Genomic DNA, 24506 nt, shown 5'->3' on the forward strand with positions numbered 1-24506 from the left:
CAACAAACACGACATTTTTTGATGCAGCCATTCCAAAGTTAGCATTTATCGCAAGGTTATAATGCACTTCAGAGTATATGGTCTGGCTGTATCATAGAACAGCTATAAGGAAGGGATTCCGAAAACTGCAGAGGGGGCTCAGCTCATGCTTGGGCACCCTCTCACACAAAACTCTGCCTTCAGGATTGTCAAGGCCTGCCATAGGAGTGACTTATAGGTTTATGTGTGTGTGATTATATATATTTTATCTAAGTTAGGGGTACAAGTGCCACCTTACCCAGGCTGCAGTAGCAGACCTGTGGTGCCATTTTGGAAGGCTTCCCAGGGGTGGCATAATACATGCTTCACCCCCTTGTAGGCCTCTGGGGTACCTATGCCCTTGGTACCTAAAGAACCATCTACTAGGGACTCACATGGGTAACCCAGTAACCAATCTGGAGTGTACCTAATGTACATGCAATCAATTTAGAGAGGGAACAGCTAGGCTGGGGTCCTGGTTGGCATGGCCACAGCCAGACTAAGGTCAATAAACCCCATGGAACACAGCAAAAAGCGGGGGTAACCATAGTAAGCAGATCCTACTCTTCCTACAGTGCTGGAAAAATCATAGGAGATATTTCTGGTGTCATAATCCTGATGGTAGGAATAATAGTGAACAGTAGTAAGATTAGAAAATTGGCTGCTATAGTGGACAGGCTATCTACTAGTCCTTCTGGAGCTTTGATGCTTATTGATTCTGAAATGGTTGCTATTAGGTCTATGGTTTTGCAGAACAGACTTGCGTTAGACATGCTTCTTGCAAAGAAGGTGGGGGGTAAGTCTGTTGAAAGTTTAGCAGTGTTCTACATATATTCCAGAGGACAGTAAAGAATTTCAAAAGTATATTATTACTGACTTACACAAAGATTTGAAAGGTTTGATGGCAACAGGTGCATGAGAAGACATTGGTAATAGATTCAGTGCAGTAGACAAATTGTTTGGAAACTTGGGAAGTGGAATAGTGGGTTCTACATGAAGCCTCTTGTGATTAGTGCTCTGTGCAATATATATAGTTGTGCTCTTTAAGGTGTACCAGAGGGTAAAGGCAAGTGAGGGAGTTACAAAGAAGGGAGTGGATGTAGAATTGGAGAAGAGTCAGAGTAAATACTATGATTACATGAAACGTCTGGTGGGCTCTAGATGAAAAATTACGAAGACCACACGGTTTTAGTCAGCTTCACCTCATAAAAGATTGTTATCATGATGTGAAGGCTTGATTCGGCATGAGAGGGTGGGATGGAGCAGCGTAATTTTAGCTTCACCCCTAAACATCACAGAAAAGTATAAATTCATGTGCATTTTACACTTTATATACCCATTGTGTTTTAACGTCATTAATGAGCATGGTGTGTTCAACAGTTTCTGAAATGTTTCATTGTAAAATGTTAGGAGATTTATTAACGTACACATATTAATGTTAGAGTTCATCATTAAATCTTAGTTCCCGTATGCATTCACATGTATACTTTAAGTTGCGCAACATTTAGTTGAAATTGCATTAGACATGTAATCACGATAACTGCTTAAGTTACCCTCGTAGAGTGTGACTGGATGTGCACGTATATCTAAATGTCGGGTGCACATCTGTTTTACTAAAGTTAGCATGACCGGCGGCCTTAAGCCTTTGGGCTTCCATGTTTTACCTTAGATGTGAAAGTTTGCTTGACTTGCATGTTCTCTCCTCAGCAGGGACAGTTTTGAGGCTTCATTAGTTAGAGAAAGGTATTTTGTAGAGATAGTGATTATGGGAGGAAATCTTTGGAAAGAAGAAGGAGACATGCTAACTAAGTAGGAGACCAATTCACATGGCTGAAACAGACGTTTCAGCTCAAGGTGGTCTTAATGCTCCAATTGGAAGGTGGGAAAATTGTAGGATGTAGCCAATTTTTACAGTGAAAATGATGGAATTTTACTGGAGATAAAGACATAGAATGTATATATGTTAAAAGGTCTTTGCATTGTTAGCTATGAAATGCTTTTAGACTTTGAGAGGTACAGACCTACGCCTATATTTCGCATTGTGTGGCTTTATCGTACACTTTCCCCTTGACTTGAAAAACCTGTACTGAAGTCTCCATTATGCGGACACCGTTCTTGCTTCCCCGATTTAAATAGATTTTCCCTGAGCCCTAGTTTAGAATAGGGTGTAATACATTTTATTAGATATCCTCACGTATAGGCAGGAGGATTGAAACTTGCAGTCTAAATATCACATTTGGTTACTCATTTTCTGCGTTGCAGCTACCGAACACCTCATAAGGTTCCTGTTACTGAGGATAAATGTCGCTCAACCCTTTGGATTTCCATTAGTAAAAAAAAATGTACAATAAGTTTCTGCGACTCATTTATATCAGATTGACTGAGTCTGTAGTAAACCTTTTAAACTTTCCTCCAGGCTCAGACGTATTGTGTGGTTGTGAAGACTACACTGTAATCTGAATTTAAATTTATGTTAACCCCTTTAACATCTCAGACTACTAGAACAATCTATAGACAAATGGTAAGAAAGGCCCAGTGCCCTCTTACAGTCGAGCAAAAGCGAAGCAAGGCACTCTTCCCATTACCACCGAACCTGCCGGACACATCTTTGCATACGATGCATCAGCAGCACTGGGCGTTTAGAGTAATATGTTATGCAATAGCATAAAGCCAACCCAACACGAGAGTTCGCTGTCATCTTGCTTTGGGCTTAGCCCCCAAGTATTATATTGATCTAGGCTGCCATTTTTCGAGACCTGCGACGCTGCACTTTGGCAATGGACAGTTACAGTATCTCTTCAATCAGCTGAGTGGGTGGTAAAATCTATGCTTTACCTATTGAATTTCTTTCATCCTGGCAATAGACTAATAGCTTAGTCCCCTTTGAGCCTATCTGCCTCCAATAACCTTATGTCAGACAAAGACAGAATCTCCCGAGATCCCCGAAGAATAGATTAACAAGATTATTAAAAAGCGTATTCAGCATGGAGATGCGAAGCTGTGCGTGCAAGACCACTGATAAGGTCAAACAAAAGAGAAAAAGTAAGAAGGGTTCTGACAACGAATATTGGTAAATTTCAGAAGGTAACTAACTGATAATGGAGAAAAGGGAGACAAGAAAAGAAGAAAAAGACAAAGCAAATTGGGAAAGGGCACATACCCTTAAAAAGAGTGGGAGGTCATAGGATCTCAAAAGAGAACGGTGCCCTATGCGGCATATTACCTAAAAAGGTGTGTCTGATGTGGCAAACAAGGAATAGGTGTCTAGAGTGTAAAACATGAGCTGGATACTCAAGAAATTGAGTTTGTACAGGATAAATTCCAGAGAGATGAGGAACAATATGATAAATACATACTTGACCTCCAACAGGAGGATGATGGAGTTGATGACCTATTTGTTGATGATGTTGTTTCTTCCAGGTCCAAGGACACTGTTAGGAACCCTTTGGGAGAAGACATTTTCTCACCCGATAATATTAAACACCCTAGAAGTGCAGAATGATGGCCCTTAGAACATGTGGGCAATTATGATTCCACTAGAGAAGGAGGTGAGGTATGTGCACAAGGCTAAAATGCTCCAGACCAGGCATTCACAATAGTGTCTGCCCCCCCCAAATCTAGATCCCAAACTCATTACCTTTCTATTAAAGATGAGCAGGGATCCCAGGAAGGGGTTTGAAAGATCCCTCAAACAATGCTAAGATCGGCTCATGGATGTTGTTGGCCCACTGGCATGAATCATTGACATGTCTGAAGAGGTAAACATTTATGGTATCCCTTTGTACCTAGAACTCCCGAGACACTGGAGCCAGCACGCTATGGTTCTTCTGGGTAACGCTAAGGCAAGACTTAACGCCGAAAGACGCAAGGCTGTCCTGATGAAAATTAACCCCAAGATAAGATTTAGCTGGCAAAGAAGCGAAGGAGAATCAATAAAGGCCTCTTATTCGGAGAAGACAGTTAAACCCTGGGTAAATACGAATCAACCTTCACAGCCCTTGACAAAGCTCAGAACAGTATGCACTGAGTCTTCAGTGGAGGTGTTTTTGGTAGGGCCTGCTGAAGGGGACTTTTTGCTGGCCTCAGTTTTCAGAGTTCCCAATTGTTTAGCTTCCAGCAGACAGACTGTGGTAGAGGCTATCAAACCCGTGCAGCACCTTCCTCCCCCGACTCCCCTAAGGGGATAGTTAACAGGCAGTAAGCCCTGAGGCCAAAGGTCCTCCAGATACCAGGATAAGCGTAGGTGGTTGCCTCAAACATTTTACCCATGAGTGGGAGACTATTACTCAAGAAACATGGGTTTTAGAAACTGCCCAGTATTTCAGAATAGATTTCACAAAAACTCCCTTTCAATATCAATTCTGATGAAAGGGGGTATTGCAGAGATGAAAAAAAGAAGAAAAAGGTTTTTGGAAGTACACTCTTCCTAGAAGAGAAAAAGGACAAGGGGTGGAGACCCATTATAAACTTAAGGGATTTAAACAGATTCTTGGTGTACATACACTTCAAGTGGAAGGGGTCCACCTTCTAATGTTGCCGAAGAACGACTGGTTGGTAAGGCTATATCTGAAGGATGCATACTTTAAAATCCCCATGGCAAAGGGCAGTCAGCCTTGCCCTCAATTCGCCTGGTTGACTATATTCAGCACCATGGTGCTTTACCAAGGTGATGAGGGCAGTGGGGTCCTATTTGAGGGAGAGGAGTGTTCAGGGACTGTGCACTTCGTTTTTTGGCCAGGAGAGGGAGTAAAGATATATTCAAACAATATTGCCAGATTTCAAGTTAGTGAGGCCTTTACCTGCAGAAGTCCAAAGTGTAGATTGAGCCTGTCTGTCTCCTAGGAGAGTCTGAACAGGAGAAGCAGCTCTGGCCAGCAAACCTGGTCTGAGGTCGCCAGGACCTTATATGGTCTGCTAGTGGTTGGTACATGTGTACTCTGATTGGTGGTTGTATCTGATGTTCCTATTGGATTAGGGTTAGTGTCTTCATTGGTTGGGTATTTGAGGGTTCTGATTGGTTTCTGGGTCTGTGATTCAATCAATGTAGGGTTGGGACTAGGGTTGGGATTTCTATTGGAAGTAGGGACTAGGGCTTCCTATGTTATTGGTTGTTGGGAGTAGGGCTAGGGTTAGACCTTTAATTGGAAGTAGCGATTAGGGCTTCTGGTGTGAGTGGTTGCTGGACTAGTTGTGGGACTAAGAGTAGGGTTAGACTTTCTATTGGAAGTAGGGACTAGGGCTTCCTGTATCATTGGTTGCTTGGACTTGGGTTGGGAGTACTGGTAGGGCTAGGGCCTCTATTGGACGTAGAGATCGGGGTTTTTGAACTGATTGGGTGCTTGGACTAGGGCTAAGATTGGCTGTAAGGTCCTCGTCTCCTATTGGTTCTAGATTTCAGGGCTAGTGTTGTGATCGATAGTGTTAGGGCTAGGGTTCCCATTGGCTGAAGGGGTCACCCGAGGACAAGGGTGGAGAGGACAAGGGTGGAGAGGACAAGGGTGGAGAGGACAAGGGCGGAGAGGACAAGGGCGGAGAGGACAAGGGCGGAGAGGACAAGGGCGGAGGACAAGGGCGGAGAGGACAAGGGCGGAGAGGACAAGGGCGGAGAGGACAAGGGCGGAGAGGACAAGGGCGGAGAGGACAAGGGCGGAGAGGACAAGGGCGGAAAGGACAAGGGCGGCCGCCTGTTTGAGCCTGTTCGAGACTGACCAGGGCCAGGGCCAGAAATGCTGCCCATTTTCCCATTTAGCAATACCCAGCCCACACCATCCATATCCACAAACTTAAGGTACGTATGGATCTATATAATTATCACTTTCTTCAAATTTAACATTTCCAATGCACTACCCTATTTCTCAGCCTATACATCTATCAATATATCCTCTACGTCCACTCTCTCATTTATCCCAAAGCCCATACCACTACTATGATCCCTAAAATAACCCTTTCTTGACTTTCTCCTACTCTACCCCTCCTTGTATCATCCGACACCTTTCTACTATACCTATCCCCCAAACCAAACCTTTCTAAACTCTTCCCTCTGACTCCTCCTCTCCAAAACTCCTTTTTACTCATCCAAAAGCCTCCTACTGCTAAGACCTAAAAACAAATCAAACAAAAAATAAAATCCATCACTCTTTTATCCCCTCCACTATCCTTTTCAATCAAAATTAACAGACTAACATGTTTACTTCTCAAATTCCATATTCAACTATACTAATTCACCACTAATGCTTTATGGGTTCCGGAGTGGCGTGCTTCAACACTCCATCAGGGGTAACAAGTGCTATATGAATGCAAACCTTTTTTCCCCTTTTATCCCTCCGCTATCCTTCTCACTCCAAATAACGGACTAATATCCATGAATGAGATTACTTTCATATTTCACCATACTAATTCACCACCAATCCTTTACGGGCTTCAACACCCCATCAGGGGTAACAAGTGCTATATAAATACAAACTTTTTTTCCTCCTCTATCCTTCTGCTATCATTCCAAATCCAAATAACTGACTAACCTTAAAATGTACTTGCATGTTTCACTATACTAATTCAACACTAATCCTCTATGGGTCCCGGAGTAGCGTGCTACTCGCCGAAAAAGCGCTTTGACGCCTCGTCAGGGGTAGTAAGAGCTATATAAATGAAATTACAATACAATATGATCATTTATCTAGACAACATTCTGATTATGTTCCAATGTCAGTGTCAAATCATGGAAGATTTGGATATGGTCAAATCCCTACTGGAAAGGCTGACATTCAATGGTGAACACAGAGAAATCCATCCTTATCCCTTCACACTCCCTAGAGTTTGTTTTTAGACTTCACAAGAGACACAGTCAACATGGTTTTGCTATTACCCATAAAGAAAGTGACCAAGATAAGGAAAGAAACACACAATGTACTCAAAAAGGAGGTTTTGACTAGAAGAGAGTTAGCTAGACTAATAGATCTATAATCATCTTCAAATGAGGCAATTTTCACTGGTCCTTCATACTATGGTGCATAACAAAGGGTAAAGGTGAGGACACTTTGGGCAGGATTATGGTATGGAGACAAAATAACCCTAGATCAAGAGGCAAAGATGGAATTGGTTTGATGGTCAGAGAATTTCGATGCCTGGAATGTTCGTGCAATTTTTGGGATGTTCTCGGTATTTCATTTTGGAGTATGATGCGAGGCTATCTGGCGGGGGTGCTCGCTTGGGTGCACAGGAAACTGGTAGATTGTGGTCAAACAGAGGTTGCACCACATAAATGGTTTGGATTGACAGCAGGTCTTTATGCGATGAGTTTCAGACATTGTTTGCAAGGCAGCGTAGTATTTTTGAAAATGGACAATATTTCTGCTGTGGCCTATATAAATCGCTTAGGAGGCACAAGATCCCTTGGTCTATTAGATTTAGCGCCAAGCAGCTCTGGTTATTTTGTTTAGAACGCAAAATCAATTTAAGGGCAGAGTATTAGACTGGGAAGATGAATGTAACTGCAGATTGGAATTCAAGATTTTTAAGAGATTACAACAACTGGAAATTGAACCAAGATTGCTTTAGGAAAATAGACCCGTTTTGGGGTCATCTGGAGATAGACCTTTGTGCCAGCAGACTGACTTTTCAACTGAAGTATTACAGTTGGATGCCAGCTATATGAGCTCTAGCTGTAGATGCGTTCCTACAGAGTTGTAGGGCGGAAAACTCTTATGCATGCCCCCCTTCGCAATCATTTGCAGGGTCTTACAGAAAGTGAGACAAGAGATGTGTGCTCTTATACAGTCAACTCCATTCTGGATCTTGCAAGTATGGTTTTCCAATGGTTTAGGAACTCTTGTGAAATTCCTTTTTACTTTCCTGCTATGGAGGGTCTGTTGAGAGACGTAGATGGAGGGGAACATCCTCTAGTTCAGACAGGGACTTTGAGCCTTCTTGCTTGGAAAATATCACAAGATCTTCAGACAGGTCAGGCCTTTCGGGAAGAGCCGAGTAACTGCTCGAGGAATCTTGGGCTCCGGAAACCCAGCAAAGACATGAGGGAATCTGAAAGTTTTGGGTACACTGGTGCGTGGAAAGGAACTTGGATCCCATGGAGGCACCTATAATAGAGGAAGTTAATTTCCTGGTTTCGTTTGTCTACTGCCACCACATCGATCACCTAATATGTGAGGCCTTTGCTGTCTTTGTTGTTAAATTTCTCAAAATGGGGCGCAACTGGATATGTGCAATACCCATTCTTTATTGTCCGTAAGTGCTGCAAAAGATTCCTTTATGGACCTATAGGATAGTGCTGCCCACGTACCTCAGGCCACACGGGCACTGAAGCACGTAGACAGCAAAATCCGTTTTACAGGTAAATTTACCTCTGATGTTTCTCATATCTCTCGACAGCCCAGGTCTGCATTTGGTAGTATTAATTCCATAAAGGCATGCCTTACACTTAGGACATTTAAGAAACCTATTTTTTCTAGTTAACCAGGTTTCTTTGGGTTGCTGCTGTTTCAAGGTGTTTCTTACCAAAATGTGTTTAAATGATTTCACACGTCTAAAAAAGTCATTTGCGGCCTCTGTAGCACTACTTTACCCAGTATAGGATCGTTCTTGATTACGTGACAAATGGCAGTCCACATCCTCCCGGACCTATCATCGCCTTCACCACCATTTCCCACCGCACACTAGCCTCCAGACTGTCGGCATCCAAAGGAAAGGCCCTAGACTGGATACACTCATTCCTCACAGGTAGAACACAGAATAAGACTTCCGCCCTTCCTCTTAAAATCGACAGAGACCAGATGCAGAGTACCCCAAGGATTCTTCTTCAGCCCCACCCTCTTCAACGTCTACATGGCACCCCTCGTAACCATCGTCAGAAACCATGGGCTAAACATAGTCTCCTACGCTGATGACACCCAGCTCATCCTACCCCTCACCAAGGAACCCGACACCACGAGGCACAACTTCCAAGGGATGAATGCGGTCACAACCTGGATGAAGAACAGCTGCCTAAAACTCAACTCAGAGAAAACAGAAGTCTTCATCCTCGGCTCCACCCCTTCCGCATGGGACGACACCTGGTGGCCCTCTGCCCTCGGAAACCCACCCACCCCAACAGACCATGCACGTAACCTGGGCATCATACTGGACTCATCACTCACTATGAAAATCGCAAGATCAACGCATTCTCCTCTGTATGCTTCAACACCTTCCCCACACTACGCAAAACATTCAAATAGATACCCTCGGACTCCAGGAAAAGTCACCCACAACCTCATCACCAACAGATTGAACTATGGCAACACCCTCTAAGCTGGAACAAAAAACTCCTCCGCAACCTCCAGACCATCCAGAACGCCGCAGTCACACTAATCCGATATCCCACGGCACAACCACATCACCCAACACCTTCGCGACTTCCATGGTTAAAACTTCCCTGCAGCTCTGAATCGGGAGTCCCACAAGACTTGGGACTGCTGCCTTCTTTCTCTGGCTGACCAATGGTCAGCCAATGAGGGAAGGCAGCAGTCCCTACTTCTTCACAGACTGGGATGGGGTCAGTGAGACTGCGAACCCTACCCCACTCTGTGATGAAGTGTCACTGATTGGCACTCAACCCTGGGTGCTACAGGGCTTAAAACTGAAGCACCCAAGTGTGTGGGAATTAGTGAAGCTACCCCTCGTCACTGAGGGGGGAGGATCTCAAGGACCTTAGCTGAGTGGAGGAGGTCACACCCACAGGAGCTGTGAAATCCTCAGCCCAGCAAAGTTCAACTCAGGCAGCCAGGAGCCTGCGCATTTAGCGCATGTGTAGCTCCTGGCTGCCTGACCTGAAAATTAACAGTGTGTCAGGCCGACTTTTGCTCAGCCTGACAGACCCTGCTCTTGAGTGGCAAAAGGTGAGAGGGCGTGGCCCCTCACACCTAATGGACCGGCCGCAGCTGAATATAGGACCGATCAAATTGAGCAATTCCAGAGAACGGTCACCAAAATGTATGTGACAGGATAATATCTGCATAGGAATTGCTAGGCTACAGAATTAATTTATGTGCTGCTATGTTACCAAAAGGAGGTACTGTGGTCACAGAGCACGTGTAATCATGCTCCACCATCAGTTATAATGGTGGAAACACCTGCCTTGCAGTAGTTAACTGTGCCTCAGAATACTTGCCTCCCAGGTATTGCGAGTATACAGTGAGCCTGTGATACGGGTTCTACATTCCATAGATCGCACACCGAGATGCCTTTGGTCATATAATGCAGCACAGAAAAAGCAGCAAATTCCTGTAAAGAATACCTCCCATTACTTAATGGGCATAGAAGAACTGTCTTCTCTGTGTCCTTCACTTTATGATTCACACTCTTTCTTAATGTACATGTTATGCCTTCCAACTGCTCTCTCCTTCTGTCTCGCACTTAGATGTTGGTTTCCTGCCATCTACAACTTCCAGTGCATATATATATTCCTACTACACACACTCGGTTTCTCTATTACTCAGTCTCATTCTCACGTATGCGCACTCTATCACTTCAGCTCAGTATCTTTCTGAAGCACTATAATATACATCATGTTACAACTGTGTAGCATGGACCTCATGGTAATGGTGTTAGTAGAGAGATTCAACCAGGTATTAAAGGATTATGTGGTGGAAGTGCACAAGATGTGGATGTCCATGGAGAAATGTGCTGAGAGAAAAGTTATGGATGTATTGCATCACACCCCATACAGATACTTCAGTGAGTCTGTTAAAACTGCTTAAGGGAAGAGACTCAGTGTCCAAGTTGTGCCCACGGTGGTTCAGGAAAATATGTGGCAATAGCAAATGTAATTATGATTTGGATCATGTAAGAAAAAGGGTAGAGAAGAAGCAAAGGAAGTCTAAGGAGTGGTATGATTTGAAATGGAATGTTAAGAAACCCACATTTGTTGTGGGGGATTGGGAGGGGATTTTCAGACCAGGAACAATTCGCAAATGTGAGCCTAAGTATGGTAAGGAGATGCAAGTCATCAAAATACTCACCAATAGTGTGATTACTAAAGATGGAAAAGTGTGGAATGTCACAAGAGTTGCTAAATGCAAAGGCATGATGAATCAAGATACAGGAGATCAGGTTTGTATGGACAAAGTTGTGATGAAGTAATGCATTCTATATTATAATTAAAAGAAATCTATTGTATGGGGTGCTGTGAATGCTCCCGGAGACTGTTTTGGACATGAAGAGGGTGGGCGTGAAGTAAGACAGCTGGACTAGTGAAGTCTTGTGTGAATCTGTGGCATCAAGAGTGAAGCATATGGGATGAAACAGGCGTCCTCCCAGTAAGTTTAAAGATTTAGAGTAGTTTCAGCTACTGCTTGGTTTATTAATAGGTTTTTTGTTTGCGAATTCAAAGGAGAAAGATGTGTATCATAGTTAATTACAGTTGTATAGATGTTGTAGCGAGCTGTGTTGTCAATGTTTACCTTGGGAAACAGTTGCCACTGCTTCCTCATTGGATAGTAAAACGCTTGAGGGTAGTAGCGCTTCTGTCTGCATGGCAGTAGGCAGACGGTCGATGCTGTGCTGCACTAATAAAGAAGTCTACACTTACACCATGGAAGCTTTTTTTTAGCAACACTAAATTATTTTGAGAAAAAACACAAAACAAAACCACAAGGTTTATCCACTTTGGTTCCTCATGGAAAAATGCGTACTGATCAGTCAAGCAGAGGTGACAAATAAGGGGTCCCAAAAGTGTCATTTCGACACAATAATCTGTGATCCCGGCAAGCTCAATTTGCGACTGGGAATTCCTGCCCAGAAGTCATTCTCACTATTCAAAGCAACTTCTCAGGCATTCCTTGGTCGTTTAGTCCCGATGATGATCACATAACCTTTGTTGGGGATTGAAACGTTGTTGACACCCATATCTTGACTCCTATTTGTATTATTAAATTATGCAGAGCATAAGATTTTCTTATTATTGTGACTAATTCGACAGTTTATTCTTACCACTAAGTCACTTTATGCCTGAGGTATGGAAATCTGCTGATTTCCAGTTACCCCGTCACGTTCAGCTCACTTCATGTTTTCCGTATCAATTGTGTTTTTAACCTTGTTAATAAACTTGTAATATCTTTTGCATTTAACACATCCAGACCCAATCCTGATTTCAACATTGTGCCTATACCTTCGTATTCACTTCTGAAAGGGACCACCGTCTCTGATAATTCACTACTACCCGTGGTCCCTTTCGACTTTAAGGGTTCCCTTGTTTTTTGTTAACAGCCTCCTAATTGGCCAACACAGGCCAAACGTCGCTTTTGTTCGTTTCAGGGACCAAGCACAGATTGATTCAACTTCTTCAGTGACCGTTCACTGCTCCCAACGCGATTGGGGTACTATTGATTTCTTCAAGCCAATATGCCCTGTCTGGCACTCAGTCCCTCCTCCCCGCACCTCCCTCATGTTATTTTCCCTATACCCACTTCCTCCTGCTGTCCTTAATTATTTTTTTGTTGCCTCTGTTGCCACTCAAGTGCAGAGGGAAAGTATATTGGCTTTGGCAGTGCATGTTCTTTCAAATTCTAGTTTGCATAGGTGGTTCTCCAGAAGGCTGTCACAGCTTCAGAATTCAATAAACTTAGCCGTGTGTAAATATATTCACTCCTCTGGAAGAGGTGTGGAGCCGCAGCTAGGGCGACAGACTCCGGAATCTGGGGATCACGGTTCGATCCCTGGCACCGGCGGCAGATTAGCCCAGCACCATGTGACTCTGGGCAATAGCTTGCTTAATCTTCCCGACGGCCCCCAGAGACCCTTACGGGTGATTGTGCGCTTTACAAATGTGGATTATTATTATCATCATTATCCTCAGACAGTGAGGCCTGATTATGATCGCCTTCTCTCTTCAGAAAGAAGAGGTGGCTCTGGAAGGTGCGATGCACCAGAGTAAGCCTTTTATCCCCACTCTTGTCTCACAGGCAGGCACACATTTTATGAATTTAGAGGCAGGTCAGAGGTTTTACTTGTCTCATATTTTCTGTATTCAGCTTATTTAACTAAGCAGGAGTTAAAACGTGTTTACTGGGAATGGGTTTCGAAACGTGATCAATCTACCCAAAAACCAGGGAAACTAACAGAGGGATTCTTTGAGCACAAAAGCATCTGCAGTCTGGAACCCTATCTTGACTTCATCCAGGTACCTAGGGATAGGTCCCTGTACATGCAGATGAGATTCGGAACCCTGCAAGTCAACATCTTAACCTCACAATGGAAAGGACCAAACCATGTCCCGGAACCCTGCCCTAGTTGTGGCCACCCTGAGGAGTCCATCGCCCACCTTTTCCTGGCATGCCCGGCATATAAACACGCCAGAGAAAAGTGGCTTTAACCAGTATGCAGGGCACTGGACTTTATGAGCCATATTGCGGCCCTGCGTATTTTGAAAACCGACACCTCTTCTTTGACAATAGTTTGTGGTGTAGCCAGATACCTGGGGCGTGCCTGGCTAATCAGACAAAAGCACCGAGACAATTGTAAGGCAACCACAATTGCTTAGGACAAGGAACCCTGGTTCTGTTCTAGTGTACTTATTCCAAGTTGGGGAATTATATGGCTTGAAACCTCCATTTCTTCTGTAATGGGACTATTAGACCTATGAAATTTATGACTATTCTAAAGACATGTGTCAATTTTACGAACTTTTTACTGTACACGATATTTTATTATCAGTGTTGAATTTTTAGTTGTGTTTTAAAATTTTGTTTTATAATTCTTCATTTTGTAAAATGCTTTTATGATAAATCTTTTATCGAATAAAGCCTATCTATTTAACTTGTGTTTGTTTCTTTAACGCCGGCCGCGATTTTGCAGAAGTGCAGCACTTCCGCAAACCGGGCGGGGCCGCGTCGGCCATTGGTCGACGGCAGCACTGGGGAGGTAGTGCTGCCGACGGCAATATGGAACGGGTTAAATGATAGACACTTCACAGAATTGTAAACAGATTCCGTACAGTTGCGGCTTATTATGAATGCAAGTACAGTATTAGTGTTGAGTCGTGTAAGCTTATGTGCTTGTTTCACACATCTGGACAAGTGCAGTGTGGCTCAGTTGTGGCCGGCATGACTCACAGGTGGCGGGGCGGGTGCAGGGTTGCGCAATGAAGAAAAAATATATATATACATTTACCTTGCCGCTGGGTCCCAAGTCTCTGCTCCTTGCTCCTGCTCTCCTCGTGGGACTCAAGGGACAGGAAGTCGGGAAGAACAGCCAGGCTCCCCAGACCAATCACAATGCTGCAATGCAGCATTGGGATTGGTTTTGATTGTCCTGGTTCGACGCTCAACCAGGGAATGGGGGCCTGGGCATGTTCTCCACGTAGGCTGTAATGCAGCCTGTATGGAGAATGGGGAAAGTGTGCATGACTGGTTAGGACGGCCCAAGAGGGCCGATCAAACCGTCACTGCGCACTTAGGAATGGGCAAGCCACTCCTCTTCTGTCCTGCTCCGAGATCAGAGCAGGCTCACCAGCCAGCAAAGGAAAACTAAAATGATAACTCAAAGTTATCATCATTTTTATATTTCCTTTACACTGCTCAAAAGCAGAGGGGTGATGCTCCTCCACCCTAGCTGAGGAGCCGCCACAGTGTGGCTTCTCACCAATCGTGAAGCAAATGACCACCTGAATGATAGCGAAAAAGCCTTTATTGGATCCCCTGTTCTTCCACTTCTGCATCTCTTTACAGAGGCATCTTTTCCCATGTTGCCTTGTATGCAGCCACTGCCATTCAGGCGGCTTCAAATTGCTCTACGTCATATCTCCCAGCAATGGCAAGTCCAGCAGCCTGTGTTTTCCTAGTGCTGTCTCTTGCGCGGCAGCATTCCATATTATTTGCAAAGTTTCTGCTGCTCCAGCTCTTGTGGGAGGTTTTCGTCAAGAAATCTTTTATGCCACCTTGTCAGCCATGAAGTGACGCAACTGATTGTATCATACCTCTAGTGTCAGCACACCAGTCACCTAGTCGAGCATCACAACTCTGGAGTTTTATGAAGCTTTCTCTGTGCCTCTGGAGGCACAGTAAGCTGTATTAGCAGTTTACAGAGTATACTAAGAAACTATGTTCTGTACACTATTATTTTTTTTATTTTTGCAGAGTTTTATATAGCGCTAACTAGACCCGAACCGAATTAGGTATCAGAGCGCTTTACATAGCTCCAGTTACGGGACGGACACACATTAATTTTAGGCACGGGGAGATTAAGTGATTTGCCCAAAATCACAGGAAGTTTTGGCGTCGTTACCGAGACGCGAACCCAGATCCCCAGGTCCGAGGTCGAGCGCCCTAGCCGTGCCACACTCAACCAGGCGAACTGAGTTGCACTCATGGCTAGTGCAATTACGTGAGTTTACTGCTCTTGCATTTTACGCATTAACAATGTATTTGCTGCAATTGCCACATAAACCATCAGCATATGTAGATTTTTACAAAAAAATTCTTTCTAGATCAGACTGATATGAATTTTCTAAAAACACTACTGCATATTTCCTGCGCAGTAAAGGCTCTTTGTAAAGGTTAACTGGTCACCTTTAAATTTGCCGATTGCGGTATTAAAATGTTAAATGGATACTAATGAGATGAAGCCTTACATTAGCACAGCTAATAGATCGTGCATATACGAGACCCATTGGCTTTGCCAATGCTTGGTTTTTTAGGGCTCACCTACTAGTACTAGCCAGCGCATGCGCTGTCTGTTGCAAGACATATTTAGGTTACAGTGGCTTAGACTGCAGCCATTTCTCATTATTGGACGGCTTCACTGTCACTCATTAGCTTGCTTCTTATTTTTTTTTTTTAGCTTGTGTGAGCTTTCCTTTCCCTTCTTGTGCTTTTCCATGCACTAGAGCTTGGATGCATTACAGTCAAGTTACATTGCTCACTTTCTCAGGTGCTACTTTCTTCTTTTCAGTTTGCTCACTTTCTCAGGTGCTACTTTCTTCTTTTCAGTTTCTCAGGTGCTACTTTCTTCTTTTCAGTTTAACACTCTAAAGTTGTTTTCCATTGGTCTCCCTCGAGCACTCCGGCCCCCCTCTGCTGTGCTCATATTGCCCTCTCCGTGTGTGTGCTTCTCCCCGCTCCCTTATGTGATACACTCACCCTCTTGATCATCCCCCCACATTGATATTTCATCTACTTCCCTTTCACCTGTGCTTCTTCCCCCAGCACCATGTTCTGCTCACTCTCATGCGTATGCTTCCACCCCTCTCCATTTGTTTCCCGTCCTGCACCCTCTTTCTTGCTACCCTCATTCCAGTGGTGCTTCCGCCCACGCGCGACCTGACAGATGCTGTGTTGCTTTCCTCCCTTAAACACCCCGATGTTGCTTACCCCCAGATTGCCTGAAACAAAACCATACAAAGATCTAGTAAATGTTGAACCAGAAAAAAACAGTTGCAATTGAAGTCCCTGCAAGGTCAAAGATTTCAATTCTGCAGGAATTCCAAATTTCATCTTTTGGAGGATGATAATTTTACACTGGTCCGCTGCTGCGAACATATCATGTTTGCACGGGTCGATTGGTTCTACTTGTGCTCGACAACCCCTTCCACCCACCCTCCATTTTCTTGATATGCTCCCCGTCCACTCTTTCCTGTCCTTTCCCCCAACCCGCCTACTCTCTTCTGCTCTTACCTTCTGTGATGCCTCCCCGCCCCAACCCACTCCACTGTTAATTTGGGGAACACCTTCATTAACCCCCCCCCCCCCCCCCAAAAAAAAAAATCACTGGATAAATCCGCTGTTAAAGTGGGACAGTTGTTGGAGTGGGACACAATCTTATGCCCCCCCGCCCCCCCGCCACTAAAATGCACTATTTCTACTAGTGAACTAACTAGAATTGTGCTCCCATCATGAACTGCTTATGACCTCACCTATTCCATCACTCATGACATGTTAAATAACATAATGTATAACCTAACTCATAACTGCCTCAAGCCAGACCCTGCATCTATTCAGCCATCAGGACTTGAACTCAATGTCTATGCTCTGGCAAGGTCCCAAACCCAACCCTCTGCAAGCATCAAATCTCAACTGCACAGGACCTTTAGCCATACTAAAGACAAGTTTGACAGGGCGTAGGCTGTGGCTAGGGACTGTGCCGACTCCTCCACAAGTGGCCAATGTTTTCCATGAACCAACCTCAAACATACACAGTTGAGTGGCTGGGCTGACACTGCTGCCAAGCCGACCTCTCTTATGTGCATCACCCTTCAGCTACTACAGTTTTTAGGTCGCCGCCTACGAGACAGCACAGCTATCTGGAATTCAAAAGGCATCATTTCAGAAAGTTTACCTGGGTATGCATGTCACCCGTGGCTTGCTATGGGCTTTGTGGTGTGTAACTCAAGTTTTCTGACTTTATTTGCTTTAGGCTGTGCAGCTTTTGTTTTTCCCTCCCCATGCTAAAGTCGTTTTTACAGTATTCTTCCACAAACTCGCTTACTGTAACGAGCAGGCCTTTAAATCTTGTTCTTATAGCGTCACATTTGATAGGCATTCAAAGAGAGTTCTAATATCAAGCTGTGTTTTTGTATGCGCCTGGTGTTTATTTTGCTTTTGGCTGACTTCAAATTGAGTGTGTTTATAGGAAAGAGGACTGCAGGGTACTTTCTCCATGGAGCCTGCTTCTGCCCTGTTTTAAAATGTTATATTAGACATAGCCATCTTCAAAGGTTCTTCATCTCACTAACCATTTGCATCTGTTTTTGCAAAATTCCTCTTCTTTGGCGAATCCATTTAATTTGTGAAACTACCTTTTCAAAGGAACAAAGTACAAAACTGAATTTTAGTCTCTGTGTCAGCCGAACATATGGTGATCTTGGGCAATTTACATTATTTTTGGCATATTCACTTTCAAGTATAATAGAAGATCTTTTCACAGGAAAGAGCCTGTCACATTTTAACACAATTTATCAATGCTTGGTTTTCACTGACGTGTAAAGCATTTGCTTTAAGACAGCTGTGGCGACTCGTTTTAGAGAGTTGAATAAGTTTAAAGACACTTTTATGTAAGATTGTGAGTTTATGCTTAGCTACACAACAATTATGTATTCGGTATGCAAATGTGCATTTTTCAGCACACATACATAACCAGATATAAACTATTTCCTCATGTGTTCTTGCAGGCACTAGGGTTATGATTTCAATGGTGCAGCAGGTGCACTGGCACAGGGGCCAAAAGATCTAGGAAACCTGCTGAACACTGATTATTGCTATATGTTACTACTAAACAAGAAGTCACAAGTAGTTTTCTTGCAGGCACTACGGGCATAATTTGAATGGCGCAGCAGAACAGGGGGCCAAATGCTCTAGAAGACCCACTGAAAACCAATAATTGCTATATTTTACGACTGAACAAGCAGCCACAAGTGCAGTTACCTTGCAGAACTAGGGCCATGATTTGAATGATGCAGCAGGTGCAGTGGCACGGGGGCCAAAGGGTCTAGCAAGCCCACTGAACACTGAATTGCTACTAAACAAGCAGTCAGGAGTGGTTTCTTTTTTAGTTCTTTTGTAACCATTGCACCCAAAGTACCATATAACCTAAAGCATCACTAGTGGACTGTTCTGTCTACCTACAGCTTAAGTTACATTCAGTGCATTTATAGCCACATTTTTTTAGTTTTTGTATGGTCCAAAAATGCTTCTGAGTGTGGCCACACTAAGACCTTGGCCAGGGCATTCTATAACATCAGTACTTCAGCTGTTCGATACCAAGAATTGGCAAAGCCAATAGGTCTTGCCTAAGCAAGATCTATTGGCTTTGATGATGTTTTTTTAACCATATTAAACAGTGGTGCTAGCTTCAGTGCAGCATAACTGAAAATAAAAAAGCACTATAACGCGGACAGCGCTGGCTGCGTCATACAGCTTTTTTTTTTTTACATTACTTTCAGCCATTTACAATATAGCTCAAAAACATTAGCAAAGCCAATAAATCTTGCATAGCCAACACGTATTGCCTTTGCTTGTTTTTTTAAGTGAACTGTACTTTGCAGGCAGGGATTTATACAATTATGCTTTAATACTAAAGAAAAAAAATGTCCAGCAATGCACACTTTTGATGGCTAAAATCCAGGATGCAATTAAAATGTCACAAGTTACAATGGGGACATTTGGAGGCTATGTCTGAAGTGGATGAAAAAAAATTGTGTAGTAATGTAATTGTAGGTGCATTAATGTACCGCTAACTACCCCCGACGAGGTGTTGAAGAGCTTTATGCCAGGCAGAATGTTGCTACAGTGCCCTAGGTTTGTGGCGAATACGCTTTTATGGGGTATTGTTCATTATTGGGATTAGAATTGTACGCCCAAGCAAAACCCATTACATACATTCACTCCAATGTATTTGTGGCACATTAAGCGAATAGGAGGTATGTGTGCTCATTTGTGATGGGGGTATGAGAGTTCATGCAGATAGTTAATAGGGTGCAATAGTTGAGTGAGAAGATGGAGGTGTTAAGTTTCTGGGGTATGACTTTTAAAGAAGCAGAGGTTGTGATCTTGAAATAGTTGATGGCAATTAGCAGAAATACATAAATAGAAATTAACCCAAACATGCATGTGACTTAGCAAAAGTTGTGGTCAGCGAGAGAAGGCATGCAAAGAGCGGAAGGGAAGATGATTTCCAGGCCAGTTTTCATATCGAATTTTAGAAATACAGCGGATGCTTTTCTTGAAATAGCATGCAATTTTGAGGATGCTGGACGGTAGAAAGAACAAGCATTTGCAACGCAATAGGTCTTGCATTTATGAGAGTTTGAGCTAGTGCATTGTAAATGACAATGCCTTTTATTTAAGTGTTGTTTTTAGAACAGATAAATAAAAGGCATTGTCATTTACAATATCAATAGCTCAAACTCTCGCAAATGCGAGACCTATTGCGTTGCAAATTCGTGCTATGATTATTATTTTAAACCGTTGGGAGAGCGTGTCCTAGCAGGCAGGACAAAGCTATTTAAGAAAATAGTGCTTGTTGGCTATAATTAAAGCCTACCGAGCAACAACACACGTAACAGGGGATGTCGCTATGGGAGCTTACAAAATGAGACAAGGCGGTACCAAGAAGGGATTACAAAGTCTTTTGGTCAATGAACAGTCACAGTTTACAGTGGACAATGACAAGCCAATTGTAGGTGGAATTTCAAGGCCCTACCTCAATACAGCATGCCTTGCAGAGCAGCGCATGCGCCAGCTAGGCTCGACCTAAAAATGACTTGTGCGGGAAAATAGTGCTGTGTTAGGCTCTTTTGGTAGGCACTAGAATTAGGTTGAGTGAAATGATGGAGGAGGCGTTACGTTTCTGGGGTATGACTTTTAACCGCATGCGTGCGGCGGCTTTTTTCGCACTGTGCGGCTTTTTTTAAAAAGCTGCGTTACATGACGAGCTGAGCTCGTCATGAGCATGGAAGGGGTTAAAGAAGCAGAGGTTGTGATCTTGAAATAGTTGGTGGCAATTAGCAGAAACACAAATAGAAATTAATGCAAACATGCATGCGACTCAGCAAAAGTTGTGGTCAGCGAGAGGAGGCATGCAGAGTGGAAGGGAAGACGATTTCCAGGCCAGTTTTCATATCGAATTTTAGAAATACAGCGGATGCTTTTCTTGAAATAGCATGTAATTTTGAGGAAAGAACAAGCATTTGCAACGCAATAGGTCTTGCATTTATGAGAGTTTGAGCTAGTGCATTGTAAATGACAATGCCTTTTTTTAGAACAGATAAATAAAAGGCATTGTCATTTACAATATCAATAGCTCAAACAAACTCTCGCAAATGCGATACCTATTGCGTTGCAAATGCCTGCTATGATTATTTTTTTTAAACCGTTGGGAGAGCATGTCCTAGCAGGCAGGACAAAGCTATTTAAGAAAATAGTGCTTGGAGGCTATAATTAAAGCCTACCGAGCAACAACACACGTAACAGGGGATGTCGCCATGGGAGCTTACAAAATGAGACAAGGCGGTACCAAGGAGGGATTACAAGGCCTTTTGGTCAATGAACAGTCACAGTTTACAGTGGACAATGACACAAGCCAATTGTAGGTGGAGTTTCAAGGCCCTACCTCAATACAGCATGCCTTGCAGAGCAGCGCATGCGCCAGCTAGGCTCGACCTAAAAATGACTTGTGCGGGAAAATAGTGCTGTGTTAGGCTCTTCTGGTAGGCACTAGAATTAGGTGAATAGTCTGTTCAATGCTAGACCACAACTTCAGTAAAGACTGCTGATCAGTTCAGGGATTGCAAGTGTAAAGTAATGGCTGGACAGACATTGGAACTATTGAGAGCCTTAAGCTGTGCTTACAGTAGGCAATAACCTCAAGATGAAAGTAATGTGAGAAAATAGAAGGGCTAATAATGTAAACATTAAATAGGAAACTCTGCAAATGCTGAGTGGGTTACTTCTGACAGTCATCCTCAGGTTTGGCTCTGTATCAATTACAAAAGTAAGTGGGATGCATTTTGAATGCCTCGAATTTGACATTTCATAAGGGGGAGGGTGATGACAGGTTCCAAATACAGTGGAAGTGCATTGCCTACTTTGATGTAGCTCAAAGGTGGCAAGCCAGGCATAGTGGAGGAAGAGTGTGACAGGGCTCCCTTCAGAAATTCAATGTAGACTTAGTAATCAAGGGGTTGCCGATTTTGTATTTGGAGGTGCTTACTGTTGAGGGTAGTGAGCATAGGGAGCCACATACATTTGTCATTGTACTGAACACCTTCACTAACCATAAAGTCCCTTATTCTTTTTCATATGTACTCAACTTTGTGACTTTATTCAAAATGTTGATTTATAAATCTTTCATTTACCAGTCTTTTGGTGAGGACAAACAGGATTAATCCACACGAACGTTTCACACTGTTAATGTTTATAACTTTCTCCACCAAAAGACTGGTAAATATAAATGAAAGATTTAGGATTCAAAATGTGCAAAATCAACATGATCAATAAAGTCTGCTTGTTCAGTATATGTGAAAAAGCATACAGAATTTATAATTAGACTGCCTGAAGTACTGGCCTTTCGTAGATGGTAGTGGTAAGACATGGGATCCTTGTTGTGCATGGCGATTAGGACCCCTTAGGTGACATGCAGCCTCCTGTATTCCTCGACTACAGTTTCAGTTGGGTTAATAGCAATAAAGTACAGAAACCTCACTTCTCTTTGTGCCTTTTGTTTAGGGTGCTCCAGACAACGGACGAATCTGCCGTGAGGGGGGTCAATACAATATTGCCAAATAAGCAAGTAGTGCCATTTAAATACAGTTAAAGTGAAACGAAAAAATTACCAATTAGTTCTAGAACAGTAACACCTGACATTTAAGGCACAGAGAATGTGGCAGCATGTTGTTTAAAACAATCAAGTTTTAATTTTCATGCCTTCCAACGTTTGATAAGACTAGAAGTCATTTGGAGGAAAACAATCAGGCTTTACTATCCTCATTACCTTGCAACAGAAGAAAGGGACGACATTTTGAGTAGTGAATAGTTGAACTAACATCCTTTTTGCCTCAAAAAGTAAGGTGTGTTGGCAGGCATCCATATAATCAAACTAGGAAGGATGAAGCTATGACGTTTGCCGCTCCGTGATCGAACTTGTGGCCTACAAATATTTTGCTTCCCAACTTAGTGTTGACTCATCTCACTTCCTGTCGTCAAGACACCACGCCTTACCACTAATGAGATTTAATTTAGCAACAAATGTGTTCTTGGGGTTGTAGACACGAGTGCGTGCCTCTGCTAAACCAATAGGATACGAAACCTGTGAACAATAATTTGTTATAGTAATTGCCAGGAATGGAAACACAGTGTCCTATAATTACGACACTATGGGGCGAGGACTCCGGAGTAACCACTTTAGAATATAATCTAGTCTATACCGATGCTGATTTTTTTCCGCAGATGAGGGTGAGACACTGCCTAGAACACATTTGGAACATGGCGTACTAACTAACTTCAAATCCCAGCTTCGGCTCAATATCCTGCGATTCTGGGGACATATCACTAAAGCACTTGTTACGAGGTTCTCACTACCACCGAGATGCAGTAATCAATCAAGCCACTGTAATGATAGCAGTAGCCTACCTGTACCGAAAGAGAACGTAACGTGTCTCTGCCGTAGAGCTATAATGCGCCAGGGTCAGGCTCGCACCTTGAAAACATTAGACATTAACTATTCTCCGATTAGAAGCCTCGCTGTCTCACTACCCTACGCTGTAACGCTTTTTGAAAATATTCCTATTAATAATGAATCAAAGGAGGCGTTTATTAGAATATACAAAAAGAGAGAGAGAAAAAAAACACAGGACTGCCCGACCCTCTCACCATGCTCGGCTATGGAAACTTAGAAGTATGCTTTCACTTTTAACTCTTACCTACAAGAGCGCGGGGGACTTACGGTCCCCAGTTCATCACCTTCGGGACCGTTACCTTGAACTCGACCAGTACTCTGGAGAATAATGTTTATGCTCCCGATAGTGAGGTTTGTTGAGGATATTCAGCTTCGTGGAAGGCGGATGTAGGTGGGCCACTGACGCACCGTCCGGGGCTGAGGTCCCAGGGGGCCGAATGACGCTGGCGCCGCTCACAAAACGTCGACGAGGCTGTAGTACCACGCACTTACCACAGTGTTGCCTGCTTCTGAAGGGACAGGTTGAAGACCCGAGGAGGGAGGAGTTTAGAATGGAAGACCAGGTACTTAAAGAGACAGCACATCATTCTGCTCCGGCAGTTTCCGTCCGGTTCGTCGTTCAGAGCTCCTGCGCCCCAAGGCTGGGTGTGCTTTGGCCATAACAGGGTGTCGCCGTCGAGAGCTCGGGAATGGGTGAGAAACTCGCTGGCAGGGGGGGCTGTTGCTAATAGAACCTGCTCACCCTGCATTTTCCTGCTAAATGGTTGTTTTGTTTTAGACGAGAGGTCATGTACCTATTATCTGGCTTAACACACTCTTAAGTAGGGTGGGCGCCAGTGCTTAATTTGAACCGCCGGTGGTTGCTGATGGGAGACACCGGCACACATTTTTGGGGACAGCACTTATATCCGCATAAAGTAATTCAAGCGAGCGAGAGGGAAACGCATTCAAATAGGAAAAAGAGTTAGAAGAGAAAGACAGAAAACCAGTTACATTGTGAGACAGCGGGAACCGGCAAAAATTAGATAATGGGGCGGAGAGTCTCTAGTAGTGGAGTAAAGATGCATGATGTGAGTTTAAGGCTACACAGCCTTTGTCCTCGGAGCGCCGATGTTTAATTGCAAATGTATTTATTTATTTATTTGTCGTAATTATATATCGCAGACTTTACCCGAAGGTGTCAGAGCACTTCACAATAGGAACAGAACTGATACATGAGAACATTACAAGTGAACAAAATACAAAAGCAAACGTTACATTAAATGAAGCAATAATGACAATCGTGAGCCAACAAAATACAAGAGGTAGCAAACGGTGCATTAAAAAGTGACAATCGC

The 24506-nt window shown here is 43.5% G+C and overlaps 1 protein-coding gene across 1 annotated transcript in view; it reads right to left on the reverse strand.

Annotated features, from left to right (window-relative positions):
* The window catches only part of LOC144781719 (N-acetyllactosaminide beta-1,3-N-acetylglucosaminyltransferase 2-like), a 67333-nt gene extending 43653 nt beyond the window's left edge, over positions 1-23680 (reverse strand). Inside the window, exon 1 of the mRNA XM_078660695.1 lies at positions 23414-23680. The gene's annotated coding sequence lies outside the window, so the exon portion shown is untranslated. The remainder of the gene's footprint in view (positions 1-23413) is intronic.
* Between the last annotated feature and the right edge of the window lie 826 nt (positions 23681-24506).

This window comes from Lissotriton helveticus, chromosome 9 (genome assembly GCF_964261635.1).
Source record: "Lissotriton helveticus chromosome 9, aLisHel1.1, whole genome shotgun sequence".
Lineage (NCBI taxonomy): Eukaryota > Metazoa > Chordata > Amphibia > Caudata > Salamandridae > Lissotriton > Lissotriton helveticus.